At 35.1% G+C, this 13842-nt stretch overlaps 1 protein-coding gene across 5 annotated transcripts in view; it reads right to left on the bottom strand.

The window, feature by feature from the left end:
* LOC129756263 (MICAL-like protein 1) overlaps nucleotides 1-13842 on the bottom strand; it is a 105777-nt gene extending 91935 nt beyond the window's left edge. The window contains exon 1 of one of the 5 annotated variants that reach the window (XM_055753078.1): nucleotides 13694-13842. The gene's annotated coding sequence lies outside the window, so the exon portion shown is untranslated. Of the gene's footprint in view, nucleotides 1-12434; nucleotides 12547-12803; nucleotides 13031-13270; nucleotides 13410-13626 lie in introns of those variants that run through there. The other 4 variants (XM_055753074.1, XM_055753073.1, XM_055753079.1 and 1 more) reach the window with 4 other exon arrangements.

Here is a 13842-nt window from a genome sequence, read left to right on the forward strand (position 1 = left end):
GGTGACTGAGCTGCGCTTCGATCGATTTGCGACTTGCGACCCGTGGCGCTCTGCTGAGTTGGGTGAGTTGAGTGAGTTTTTGGGGAGCTGGGCGACTTGGGGTTTCAGTCAGACTCACCAGACGAGAGCTAAATACATAGTTGGTGATGTTAGTGACTGTTGTTGTTTTTTGATTTTTTGTGACAGTGACTTGCTCGAAAAAAGAGACGGTTGTTTATAGCCAAACTCAAAACTCAGAAAAAGGATAAAAAATAAAGTTATTGCTAAAATTGTACAGCTTTTTAAATTTAAAATTATATCAGCAACATTCAAATTCATTAAAAGGATCATAACTCAAAACCAAAAAGTTTTTCAGGATTAAGACATCCTTGATATTAATCGACTGAATTCAAAGATTAAATTAAATATAAAAGGAATGCCGTATTTAATGCCTATACTAAAAATCTGATTTTGAAAGAACTCAATCTCAAATCTCGCGTTAGATTTTGTATATTACTTCTAGTTTTAATAATATAACGGAACAAAACTTTATGAGTTAAATGCCTTAATAAAACTATTTGTTAAAAAAAATAATATAACGGTTCAATAATAGAAAATTTATAAGTATTGAGTAAAACCAAAAAATGACCAAAAAATACATAATTAAATTAAATACTGAATTCAAATGGTCTTTCCGATTTGGCCAAAATCTAGTTTAAGAAATAGATAGAAATAGCGTTTGAAAAAATACAAATAAACAAGAATTTGATAATTCATATTTAGACTCATAATTGTGACTGGAGCTCTTGATATTAAAGATTTTGCTATTTTGTTTAAGATTGCGATACGTTTAAACCTATCCTTAAAAAAGAATAAATATTTACTAGTAATTTGTATCTTAGCTCAAAATTTCCATATTTTACAAAATGGGGAAAAAAAAACAATTTTACCTTTTCAGAATTGTTGGTTCAAAAATTATTACAAACATGAAAAATAGATTTTCACGATAAAAAAATAACATTGAGGAATGAATTCCATCAGATTTCAGCACAAAAATTTTAGAAATCTAAATTTTAAATAAATGGTCATTAGGTGTTAGATTCTATAATTTCCCAAAAACATGAAACCGTATCAGACATGATAACTTAAGTCGTTAACAATGATAGTGGAATCGCAATTCCAAATGAATAGTAGAAAAATCTTGTTGTCGTCTGAAGTCGGTTGAAATCGAATTTTATAGGAATTCCGCCATGTTTGCTAATTTAGGAATAATTTTTCGGATTTCTTACTACCGCGTGGCCTTCAAGTGAGAAAATTATCGCCTTTTCTCTCTACGAATAAGATGGCTAAAACAGATGAATAATATTGACCAATAAAAGAACTGAAAAATATCGTTGCTGGCAACGATTTGAAGACTTTGAGAGCAAAATCTTGCGCTCTCTTGCATTCTTCTGATAAGTACGAATAAGGTGTCAAATAGCTCCCAATTGGTGTATTTTTCATCGCTTAAAAAAAAAAATTATGAATGTATATTGCCTCCACTTTGGTAGGTCAAAGCTGGTTTTGTAACTTACATACGATCATTCTATAATGTATATGCTGCCGTTCTAAGCAAGAATGTCCCATGTGACTTTTGGGTCATTTTCACTTTTTTGCTGGAAACGGTCTCTTTTAGTGTTAATTTTTGAATAAAAACACAAACAAGTATAATTTGTTTTGAACTTATACGAAATTTTCATCAAGGTGGTTGTCTCTATGTTGATAGTTCTACGCAAGAATGTCACACTAGAGAAAATTCTATAAAAAATGCAAACTTTATCAAAAAATTGTCTTAAGATGAGTTCAAACTGTTGAATTTTATGTTATTCACTGAAAAGAACACTAAAATAGAGGGCAGAGGAGGAGCGAGAAGCCTTGAGTGTTTTATTCAGAAAAATTTTCACTAAACACTTTTCGGTAGGCACTACTTACAGGATCCATACTCAACTATGGGTCATTCCATGTCAAGTTGGCACAGCGAAAAAAAAAATCTTATCGAAAATTCGCCAAACTTGCCCGAAAGACTTTCTGAGGCCTACAAAATAAATCCTCAATTTTTGAGAATGATCCGCCCACCCCTCGTTCCAGGACCCTCCCTTCTTTTTTTGTCGATTTAGAAAAAATCATCATTTTTAAAATACTATATCTCCGGAATAAAAAAACATACCAAAATGACAAAATATGCGTTGTGTAGATTTTATTAAAATCTATCAAATGATGTTATTCATTTTTTGAAATAGTGACGTTTCAAACGTCAAAACATAGCTCTAAAAATAAAACGTTATTTTTCGCAAGGAAAGTATATTTTTTTCTTGAATTTTATGATTTCATTGTTTTTTTGAGACAATTTTACGTAAGAACCAATCAAAATCCCAATATAATATTTCTTGTTTTCGAGATATGAAAGATTTAAGTTTTATTGTCCATCAAATATTTTCTTACAGTATCCCCTTAAACTTTTGGTAATCCCATTCACGATTTTCTGGACGATTTAAATTTAAAATCAGCATACAAATGATGTTACCTTCTAGTGAGCAGCAATTTTTTGTAAAGATAAGATGCTTAAAAAATAGCATAACACTTTTTGTTTCAATTCGTTTTGCTATTGAATAATAATTTTACTCATTATCACACTGTATAAAATCATTAAGCAAGAGCTTCCTTAGCGAAAACTGCGGATGAATTAATGTGAGGATTTGGTTCATTTTTTCATAGAACTGTTAAACTTATTCACAGAAAATATGTAAATGTCGAGAATCTGCTCGTATGTTGATTACCTACTTAACTTACATGAATTATGGCGATACTGGTCTAACAATACTGACTATTGACGCACAGCATTTTTTCATTGTATAGCATTGGTTTATACAAAGTAAGCACAACAGATTTTGTTTTGTTGACACCGAGTGGCACTGAACAATAACAATTTTTTTTAACTGATTCACTGACCATTGTGAACGAATTGTTGCCGCAACTGCTCGCTTGCTGCTACTTGCTATTAGTTATGAATACAACTTCTAAAATCGAAGATTGCGGTTGAAATATCCAGTTGCCTCCTGTTACTGCATTAGAATGGAGTTGTCTTAGTGACTTTTATTGTGAAGCTTCCAAATAGTCGGGAACAGTTTTCTGAGCATGGCAAAAGCAACGTGTTCAGTTTGAAAAGAACTTCATAAGCGATGCTCAGTGGATACATTTTTCAAGAACACACGACTTTTTACCTCAAGGGAGTGGAATTTGTTCAAATTGCGATCAGGAGTGCATAATTTAAAGTCTGTCTGCAAAAACCATTTTAACAAGATCGGTAAATTGTATCTTGTTTCGCAAACTGTTGCTTATGTTGAATACTTTCAAATCAGAATAACATTGACTGGCAGGTCTGAAGCATCTGTGGCAATCAAAGGAATTCGTTCGTTTCACGCCGCAATCCCTTAAGATGCTGGAAAAATTGGAATGAAAACATTTTCAAGCTTCACGGAATTTGAAATATTCAATGTATGCAAAAAGAAAAGACAATCTAAAGATGATTTAACTTGCAGAGTTAGAACGAAAAAAAAAACAAAATAGTTATATTTTGAATAAAAATATTCCATAAACCGAAAATATTGTTTTCCGTTCATTCAAAATGTTATTTCAAATTTTCTTTAGTTATAAAACAAATCATGAAAACAAAAAATCTGTTCAAGCATCGAAGGTATGACTAAAAATTTCGACGATTAATGAACTCTCATGAAACCACTGAGTGCTGCGAGTAAATAATTGTTAGACATTTCAACTTAAATCTTTCATATCTCGAAAACAAGAAATATTATATTGAGATTTTAATTGGTTCTTACGTAAAATTGTCTCAAAAAAACAATGAAATCATAAAATTCAAGAAAAAAATTTACTTTCCTTGCTAAAAATTAGAGATGTACCGAATACCTCCGAAAAACCGTTAAGCCGAATATTCGGCTCACCGAATAGTTGAGCTCAGTATTCGGCCGAATAGGCCGAATATGCCGAATATCTACTACAGACTTATAACATTTTCCAAAAAATTTTGGATAATGTATAAAATATCCAAAAGTAATGTAGTAAAAGCTCTACAATCATTGAAAACTTATGGTTTCAGCAAAACATCTTAGGTGTATTTGCGTATATTTCACAGTTGAATGTAGATCGTACGGGAGAATGCTGACAAATATGGCTTTATAATTTGATTATTGTTTATTCCAGATTTTCTGGATATTTTCAGGCTTGCCCATAAATCCAGTAAACATTTTAGTTAAGTCAAATTTCGCCGGGATGTCCTGATAGTGTTTAAAACTTCTCGAGTTTTGCTCGGGTTTATTCAAATTATTTGCCAAATCAAATAAAAAACTCAAATTTCGCTTTAAATTTTTTAGACTTTGTGTTAAATAACGATTTTTTAAAAATTTAAAAAAAAACATAAATTTTGCCCTTTATTATTTTATTCTTTTCAAAAATCGTCTTGAATGCCTGATCATGTGGATACATGTTGTATGCTTAAGGTTGAAGATCATCTTTCTTTTCAACAACTATTTTGAAGATATCTTGCTCAAATTTGACCTTTCATCTAATTCAATACCAAAGAAGCAATTCCAAATTGCTGGGCACCTGTTTCGACATGTTTTGTCCCAGATTTCACAGGATCTCTTTGGTGATACACGCCCTAGAAGCGACTAGTCATCTGATGTCTTTTCCGTTATTGGTGACATTTTATAAATCAGAAAGGCCCCCACTGAAAAATCTCTTGTAATACATCATCCGATGATATAATCTGGTTGAAAATATCGACTTAAAAACATGAGGGGCATTAATATTGGAGAATTAGAAAACATTATAATAATCGCTAAAGTTTTTTTCATTAAAAACTCAATAGAATATTCGACCGAATATTCGGCCGAATATTCGTTTGGCCGAATAGTTGAAAAGGTCAATATTCGGTATTCGGCCGTTCGCCGAATACCACTATTCGGTACATCTCTACTAAAAATAACTTTTTATTTTTAGAGCTATGTTTTGACGTTTAAAACGTCACTGTTTCAAAAAATGAATAACATCATTTGATAGATTTTAATAAAATCTACACAACGCATATTTTGTCATTTTGGTATGATTTTTCAGTCCGGAGATAAAGTATTTTAAAAATTATGAATTTTTCAAAATCGTGAAAAAAAGAAAGGAGGGTCCTGGAACGAGGGGTGGGCGGATCATTCTCAAAAATTGAGGATTTTTTTTGTAGGCCTCAGAAAGTCTTTCGGCTAAGTTTGGCGAATTTTCGATAAAAAATTTTTTTTCGCTGTGCACACTTGACATGGAATGACCCCTATACATTTAAATAAACAAAAAGGAACGTATTTTTAAAATTACGGTTTAGCATGAGTTTTTGGGAAAAAAATAAACTACGCAAGCTTTTTAAATGAGAGAAAAATTGTAGCCGTGTGACAGTTTTTCGTAGAACTAGCATCGGCATGCATTCTGATTCTACGCAAAAGTGTCACACGAAGCATTTTTGGCTCTAATTCGCTGTTTATTGTAGGAAATATAATTTTTTGGCAGAAAACATTGTAAAATGATTAACTTGAACTGTTCACTACAAAAAAAACTGTCGGTGAATTTTTAGTTTGAGAGAAAAATTGGAAATATAGCTGATATTTCAATCGCGTTTTTCTCGTTTGAGCGTTTTTATACATGGGACAATCTTGCTTAGAACGGCAGTATGGAACGTATATAAAATAGCATAGCAATATAGCTGCAAAAACGTTTGCTGGGTTGGATTACGACCTCATATTGTTATTCACAATGCAAAGTTTTAAGTTCATACTTTCAAAAAATGACCCCGAATCGACTCTGTTTAATCTGCACAATAAAGGCCCACTTACAGTTCTCGTGAAAAATCTTATTTCGCCAAAAACGCAACAAAGCTAGGGTTTGTAATATGGTGCAATGGTTGAAAGATGAAATTCCAACTGGTCTCGTAGTATAACATCCTGATCAGAAGAGAGCAACAAAATTATACCTGGTCGAGATATTTTGGTATTCAATTTTTCCTATTAAAATGAGATATGATTTAGAACTCGTAGAAAGTTAACAAAATTTCTCAAATTTTATGAAAATGTCCATGCAAGAACAACTTTTTTATAGCACTACTTGATTGCATTATAACAAGATTACAACTCAATCAGATAGGATATTGACCATCAAAATACTAAAAATAAACAATTTTGCATTCAAGCTTTCATACAATGTAGACTTTGTATTGGAGATTTCAAATTAATGGAATCTTTCTGTTTGTTAACAACGTCGTTGTCTCCTCTTATTTAAATGTGAAACATTTCTACACAAATTGTAGTGTTGTACTTCGAGACATTTCCTAAAATACTTGTGTTTTAAATCGAAAACATTACGGTATTCTATACTATGGTGAGCAAGTCATGTGCCTCCAACTTTTTTGTTTTTACATCATTCTTATGCTGTTCTAGTCTTTTGTGTCAAAATCGGCTAGTATCACAAATGTGAGATTTTTCATAATCTCCACATTTTGTGTTGTAAATCACATTAGCTGTTTTTTTTTCTATGGTTTTTTATCTTTGATTTTCGTGGAAATTGTGTTTGACACTTCCGAAAACGAATCGAGAATTCGTGAGACGATAACTAAAGATGAGCGCATTACAACGAGAAGAAGCGAAATTGTTAGCATTAAAAACGTAACATTTTCGTATTTGTGTGGATAGCAGTTGGGATAAAATCTGTTACCAAATCTTCTTATGAGATTTTCTTTTAACCCTCACCAGCTCCTGAGTTTCAATATGACACTATTGGAAGTATGGCGGCTTGTGACTTTATTCGGGACTTTTCCATGGACGCTCTAAGTAAGCCCAGACAGAAAAAAAACTCCCTAATCAGTCCTTGTGTGACAATTTTACACTCCTCGCTTAAAATCGCTATATCTACTCCTTAGTGTAACATTAGTGTAATTCTTCCACAAATGTTTTCTTGAAATATAAATCTTATAATTTAGATATAAATTATTGCCAGATATTCAATTTAAAGCAAATAAGAATCAAATTAAATTTTATCGTTGCTTTTCATCACTATAGTTGTAAAAAATGAGCAAATGAAATATGCTGTGGTTTTGGGTAAAACTGAAAATTATTAAAATTTAAATATCAGATCAAAACGCCCTCATCGAATGTTGAACGAATCGCCTCCTCTCAAGGTGCCTTTTCCGTTATTCAAAGTCTAAGGAAAAATTGTTTCGGAAGAAAGACTATATAGGGTTAGTGGTCCTACTTTAGACCCTTTTAGCGTTAGTTTTTTATATATAATCATGTTTTACTCATAAATGGACGGGAGGTTTCTATTTTTCAGGAAATCTATTTATAGTTCATGATCTTATCCGCAAGTTTCAATGAGAATTTTCAACATAGGTTTGGCCGTTATTGGAAGATTTGCAATGATATGGATGATCAAAATTTCCATCAATTTTAAAATCAAATGCTTGGTTTTTGCCAGGTTTTTAGATAAAATAGCCTGAATTTATCCGGCCCGGATACGTGCTGATTACATTCTGGCAACCTTACTATAGATCAGCTACCAAATGTTCAAAAAAAACTATCTGAGGGCCTAAGAAAGCTGAAGTTAAGAGCTTAATTAAAAACAACATATACATAACTTAAGCATTCTTACGGACTAAGGGAAATTTTGTTTTGAACATTTTGTAGCTGGTCTGTAGTAGTGGTACGTACCATACGTACTATTTTAAGAGACCATGTACTCTTTTTTAATCTAGTGATGTTTTTGTTGTTTGAAGACATTTAGTTAACAGACTGACTTTTTTCTATTCATTTGTAAATAATTTCAAAAAAACAAACCCTTTGTGGAACAACAATTCGTTTTGCTCCTTTGGTCAAGAACATTTATGTACGTACACTAGAGTGCCCCAAATAACCCGACATTTGAAAAACTTATGCGCTGCAGGCTTAAATTGATCCTAGGCCTAGTACAAGGTCTCATGCCAAATATGGGCCAGATCCGATCACGGGAAGGGGTCGCTCAACGAGCCTAAATTTTGTATGGGATTTTGGAACATTTTGTTCGGGAGGAACACGAAAATCCAGATTTTCATGAATAACTTTGATCCCCGCAGCTTGAAGCGCCAAACGTAAGCCGCATAAATGGCATCAACTCGGAAGTGCCCTCGCTGACTGAAATAGAAGCGGCAATCAAAAACATGAAATCCAACAAATTTGGGATCGATTGCATCCCTGCTGAAATGCTGAAAGCCGACCCTGCCCTGTCAGCACAAATGTTGCATCGTCTTTTCGCTGACATCTGGGATACTGCAACACTCCCGGCCGACTGGATGCAGGGTATCCTCGTAAAGGTCCCGAAGAAAGGAGACCTGACAGAGTGCGTTAACTGGCGTGGCATAACGTTGATCTGTACAACCCTCAAAGTACTCTGCAAAGTTATCCTGAACAGGATCCAGGAGAAAATCGACGCTACACTCCGATGGCAACAAGCTGGATTCCGATCCGGACGATCATGTGTGGACCACATCACAACGCTACGAATCATACTGGAACAAATCAACGAATTTCAGGACTCTCTTCTGCTGGTGTTCGTTGATTTCGAAAAAGCATTCGACCGACTTAGCCATGAAAACATCTGGGCGGCTCTAAGGCGACGAGGGATCCCAGAGAAACTAGTCCATCTCATCGAAGCGCAATACGGAGCATTTCCGTGCAAGGTCTTGCACGATGGTGTCTTGTCCGATCCAATCCCGGTAACTGCTGGAGTGAGACAGGGATGTATCTTATCACCGCTACTTTTTCTCATCGTAATGGATGAGATTCTGACTGGATCGATCGACTGTGCACCGAACCGAGGATTGCCGTGGAATCCTTCAACAACGACCTTGACCTGGCTGACGATATTGTTTTGCTCGCCCAAACACAACCGGATATGCAGAGCAAACTCGATGACCTCACCGAAAGTTCCAAGGCAGCAGGTCTCAAAGTCAATGTCGGAAAGACCAAGTCGATGGAGATCAACACAGGAAATCCCTCCAGTTTCATGGTAGCTGGGCAACAAGTTGAGAAAGTGGAGTGCTTCCAGTATCTTGGTAGCCAGATAGCGCCTGTTGGTGGTACCAGAAAAGACATCGAAACCCGGATCAGAAAGGCCCGATTTGCGTTTGTGAGTCTCTGAAACATCTGGCGGTCACGCCAGATCTCTCTACGATCGAAAATCCTAATCTTCAACTCGAACGTAAATCCGTATTGCTTTAAGGGTGCGAAACTTGGTGCACATATGCAGTAACGACGCGAAAACTGCAAGTATTTGTAAACCGCTGTCTGCGGAATATCATCCGCGCTTGGTGGCTTGGCAACTGGATCTCGAATGAGGAACTACATCGCCGGTGTCATCAAAGGGCGCTAGAAATCGAGATTCAGGAACGTAAGTGGAGATGGATTGGGCACACGCTGCGAAAAGATGACAACGAATTTTGCAGAGAGACGCATAATTGGAATCTAGAAGGACATCGAAGAAGAGGCAGACCCAGAAACTCGTGGCGGCGAAGCCTAGCCGCTGAAATCCGAACTGTCGACGAGAATCTTGACTGGGACCAGGTGAAGACGCTGGCTCCCAATCGTCAACAGTGGAGGTCTTTTACCACGGCCCTATGCACCGGAGGATCGGCGCGGGATCATTGAATAAAAAAAAATTGATCCCCTTCGGCCGATTTTATTTGAAGATGGTTTTTCTTAAAGCCTAAATTATGACAAATATTCCATCCGAAGACTGCATTTCAATTCGACTTATGATAAAAAAAGTTATTAGACTTTAAAAATGGGGTAACTTTTCTCGGTAACTCCCGAACAAAATGTCTCAAAATCCCATACAAACTTTAGGCTCGTTGAGCGACCCCTTCCCGTGATCGGATCTGGCCCAAATTTGGCATGAGACCTTGTACTAGGCCTAGGATCAATTTAAGACTGAAGCGCATAACATTTCACAAGCTTGAAATTTCTCATACAAATTTGGGGCAGTCTAACGTACACTTAAAATCGTCTTTGTTCTATAAAATAAGTGTGCTCTTTGATTGTTTGAACCATTAAAAATAAATTAATAAAGAGCCTAGTTCTTGATAGAAGCTGGTTCTGTTATCAATGTATCAAAGAACCAAACAAAATCTTCTTACTTTATTGCTCGAAAGAAGAAAACAATCATTGAAAAATTGTCAAATACTTAAATCAATTTAGTGCTTTAGATGAAATTTGAAAGGTTTTGATATGCATAAAATGAACTTAACTAAAAAATAAAAGCAGTATGAACCGATAAAGATAACGTGAATTGTTATTTGGGTTTTTTTTAAATATTTTTAATTTATTTTGCGATTCGATACGGAAACTATTTGCTGTCTATAACGCTGATAATTGACATAAAAATCAGAATTTTTGACATCCTTTAAACCGTACTTTTTAATGTGTTTGATTATGGTTGTATGGTTTATAAACGTCTTAGAATAGTAATTCAAGCGCCAAATATTTGCAACTATTAGTGTCGAAAACTAAAATTGAATAACGAAAACGAGATCATCGGGTTTTGTAAAAAGTTAATAAAAATTAAATGTTGTGACTTTTGACCAAAAAAATAACGAGAATAAAGCAAAAAACCCGGCATATTTGGTTAGAAAAATAGTAGTCAGAGAATTTATTGAAACGTTTTTCGAATTGTCGAAAACCTACTTTTTTAATCGAGTTTTCATAAAATTAACTTGAAGACGCTCAATTTAACTGTTACACCAATAAGCGCTATTGAGTATGTAATTGACAACATCTAGTACACATAATAGGTTGAAGTAGAAGTGCGACAATAGAATATCGGATGAAAAATTATTATTTTTCACCGATTAAAATAGTAAGAAAAATTTTGTGAAATAACAGCTAAAAGTTAATTAACGACAATATTCCCACAGAAGAGCAGCGAACACTTGACTCCTTTTAAACGTTGGACAAAAACGAAATTGACAATAACAACGCAGAGATATGTGAGGTTAGTTGTTTGATAGTTGTACACATAATGTTCTAATTTTTTGAAAAATTCTTTTTGGCATTGCAGAGTATGGTACCGCCTCTCTATTGTCTCACTAAGCGAAGCATGTTTTCTCGAGTTTTTTTTAGGTTTCGAATAACGCAAAATGAATAGTTGTAATATTGTCTGAAAACGTATCTGAGTTACATTACGAGATTTAAATAAAAAATAAATTTTGTACAGATCGGTTGAGAAACATGAGAAATTATCGCGGTTTTAATCAGAAGAGCTCTAACGGGTGAAAAAATCTTGGACGGATTAGGGTAAATAATAATGCTTGAAACGTACATAGCAGTTATTTTCATGAAATGTAGGGGAGAGTGAGGATACTTGATCCCCTTTTCTTATTTTCACCATATCTTTTTGGAAAAATTTAGCAACTCGCCGTCTTTGACATTTTCTGACAGCTTATAACTTCAAGTTTCTATGCTCCATAAATTAGAACGATACTTGAACCCGTTGATGAACTAGAAGCATTTTCGTGGGAGTAAAAAAATTGCGATTTTTCTGAAGTTAGGTGAGACTTGATCCCCTATTGAAGAAGACTTGATCTTTTATTCAGGAAGCCCTAATCCTTGTATAAAAATCAAACAAAACCCCAAGATAGAATGTTAATTGACTATTTTGGTCATGTTTGTACTCATTTCACAATTTATAGCAGACATAAGAAGAAAATTCTATAACTTTGTCTCAACGCTAATAACATTGCATACTTAAAGGCGCTGTTTTTTATAATTAAGAGAAAATTAAATATTTTTGCTCTTTTCTTCAGACAATTGTTTGATAAATATTAGTTTTTGGATAAATATATTGTAATTTCGTAGTCAGCAATTATAACGATCAATTCAGAAGAAGAATATGCCGTTTGGAAGGGGGATCAATTGTACCCAACTCTAGGGGATCATTTGTACCCATAATTAACATTTTAGAAAACTTTTTCTGAAAAAAGTTGAGAGTTTTCCATTACTTTGAAAATATGGCGTTATGAAGTTTATTTAACGTTCGAACGATTGATACATTGGAACAAATATTTTTTTCATAATTTTCCCATGTAAGGAACATTTTAAAGTGATGAAAAAAGATCTTCAAGTTACATTTTGTGAAATTTTTCAAACAAAGTTCAATTACTCAAACAATTATTTTGTTAAAATTTTTTAAACTACAAGCATTGTTATTTTGCTCATTTTTCTAGAACATTTGATCTTTGTAAGACATTCCAGTTTCGAGATATAGCTAAGGAATCAAGTATCCCCAGGGATCAAGTATCCTCATTCTCCCCTATGCTTTTTATTCATATCAAAATATTCCACCTGATTAATATATAATTTGGTTTTTCACTCCTGAAAGCTGTCATACATTTACGAAAGACACAGTGCCCCAAGTGGAGTTTTGGACCCAACACGATTCCGGATGGAAAGAAAACAAAAACAACAAACCCTTACACATCCCACTACCAATACACTACAACCAACTTTTGTAGCCGCTCTAAAAGCCACTTGTGTGTTTTTCATCAATATATTACTGGCTGTCTGTGCCTGGTGACTGTGATATAAGCGTGAAATACAAGCGGCGGGCGGCGAGGGGAGAAAAAAAAGAGAATGGTCCTCCTCCTCTCTGAATGGGTCCAGTCAATTGGAACCGTTTAGTGTCTGTTTTTTTTGGATGTGCTTGCTGCTAACCCTTTATGCCACTTGTTCCGCACCCGGGCTTGGACACCAAATCGAAAATAATCACACTTTTCAGCATCGATATTCCAGTCAGTGGTTTTGATTAGTTGTCGTTCGATTGTTGAAAAAGCACTGAGCACTGAGTCCACTTCTCATTTGGTTTAAAAAATGAACTTGGGGGAACTACGTGTTTCCAAGCCCTTTTAGCTCTATAACATATATGTATCTATGTAGCTATGTCGAATGTTGATAGTTTGTCCATGGCTGAAACATCGATGTAACAGCGCAATCGTTACAGTGCTGTTTTTTTTCGCTTTGATTGATGAACTAACTCCGGGGCTATTTCCGATTTGATGATTCACACTCGCTGGCGCTGACTTTTTTGCCAATCCAATGGGCATATCCCGCTACTTGATAAATCACAGGTTGAAAGGCCAAGAGTAGCGAGCATACAGAACTAGAAATAAATAACACGGAACCTTCAGGCCTCAGGCATTCACCAATACACCAGGTCACTACACTTTGAACACCACGTTGACGATTCAACACACTTCGCTGCAACAATCTTTCCTTAACCGATGCACAAACTCAACTAAAATAGTGTCGTATGGTGAACTTTTTGGACCTGTTTGCGAGACGAGCAGAAGACAATCGATCGGATGTTGGTAGGTATATATGGCTGGACCTGTGACCATTAATGAAAACGACGAGAAACAAGACGATCAACGCGATATCCGCACACATCCATCCATCCGCTGCTGGTGCAGTTCGAATCGCTTCGTTTGCTACGTCAAGCGTAGCCACATGAGTCTCACAGCTCTCTATATTTTTATACCTTTCTTGGTTTAAACTTTCCATTCACACCGACAACTTTTATGATTCCAAAAGAGAATAACACAAACCTTAATACAGAAAACCACCCCTTTGGCTTGGCCCTCCCCCGCTGTGTCAACCAACGAAAGAAAACCCAATAATCTTGACCCAAAAGTGAGTGCAGGCAGACCCTCACTCTACTCTACTCTACTCTCAACAACACACGACACATCACTGT

The sequence above is a fragment of the Uranotaenia lowii genome, chromosome 3, assembly GCF_029784155.1.
Source record: "Uranotaenia lowii strain MFRU-FL chromosome 3, ASM2978415v1, whole genome shotgun sequence".
Classification (NCBI taxonomy): Eukaryota; Metazoa; Arthropoda; class Insecta; order Diptera; family Culicidae; genus Uranotaenia; species Uranotaenia lowii.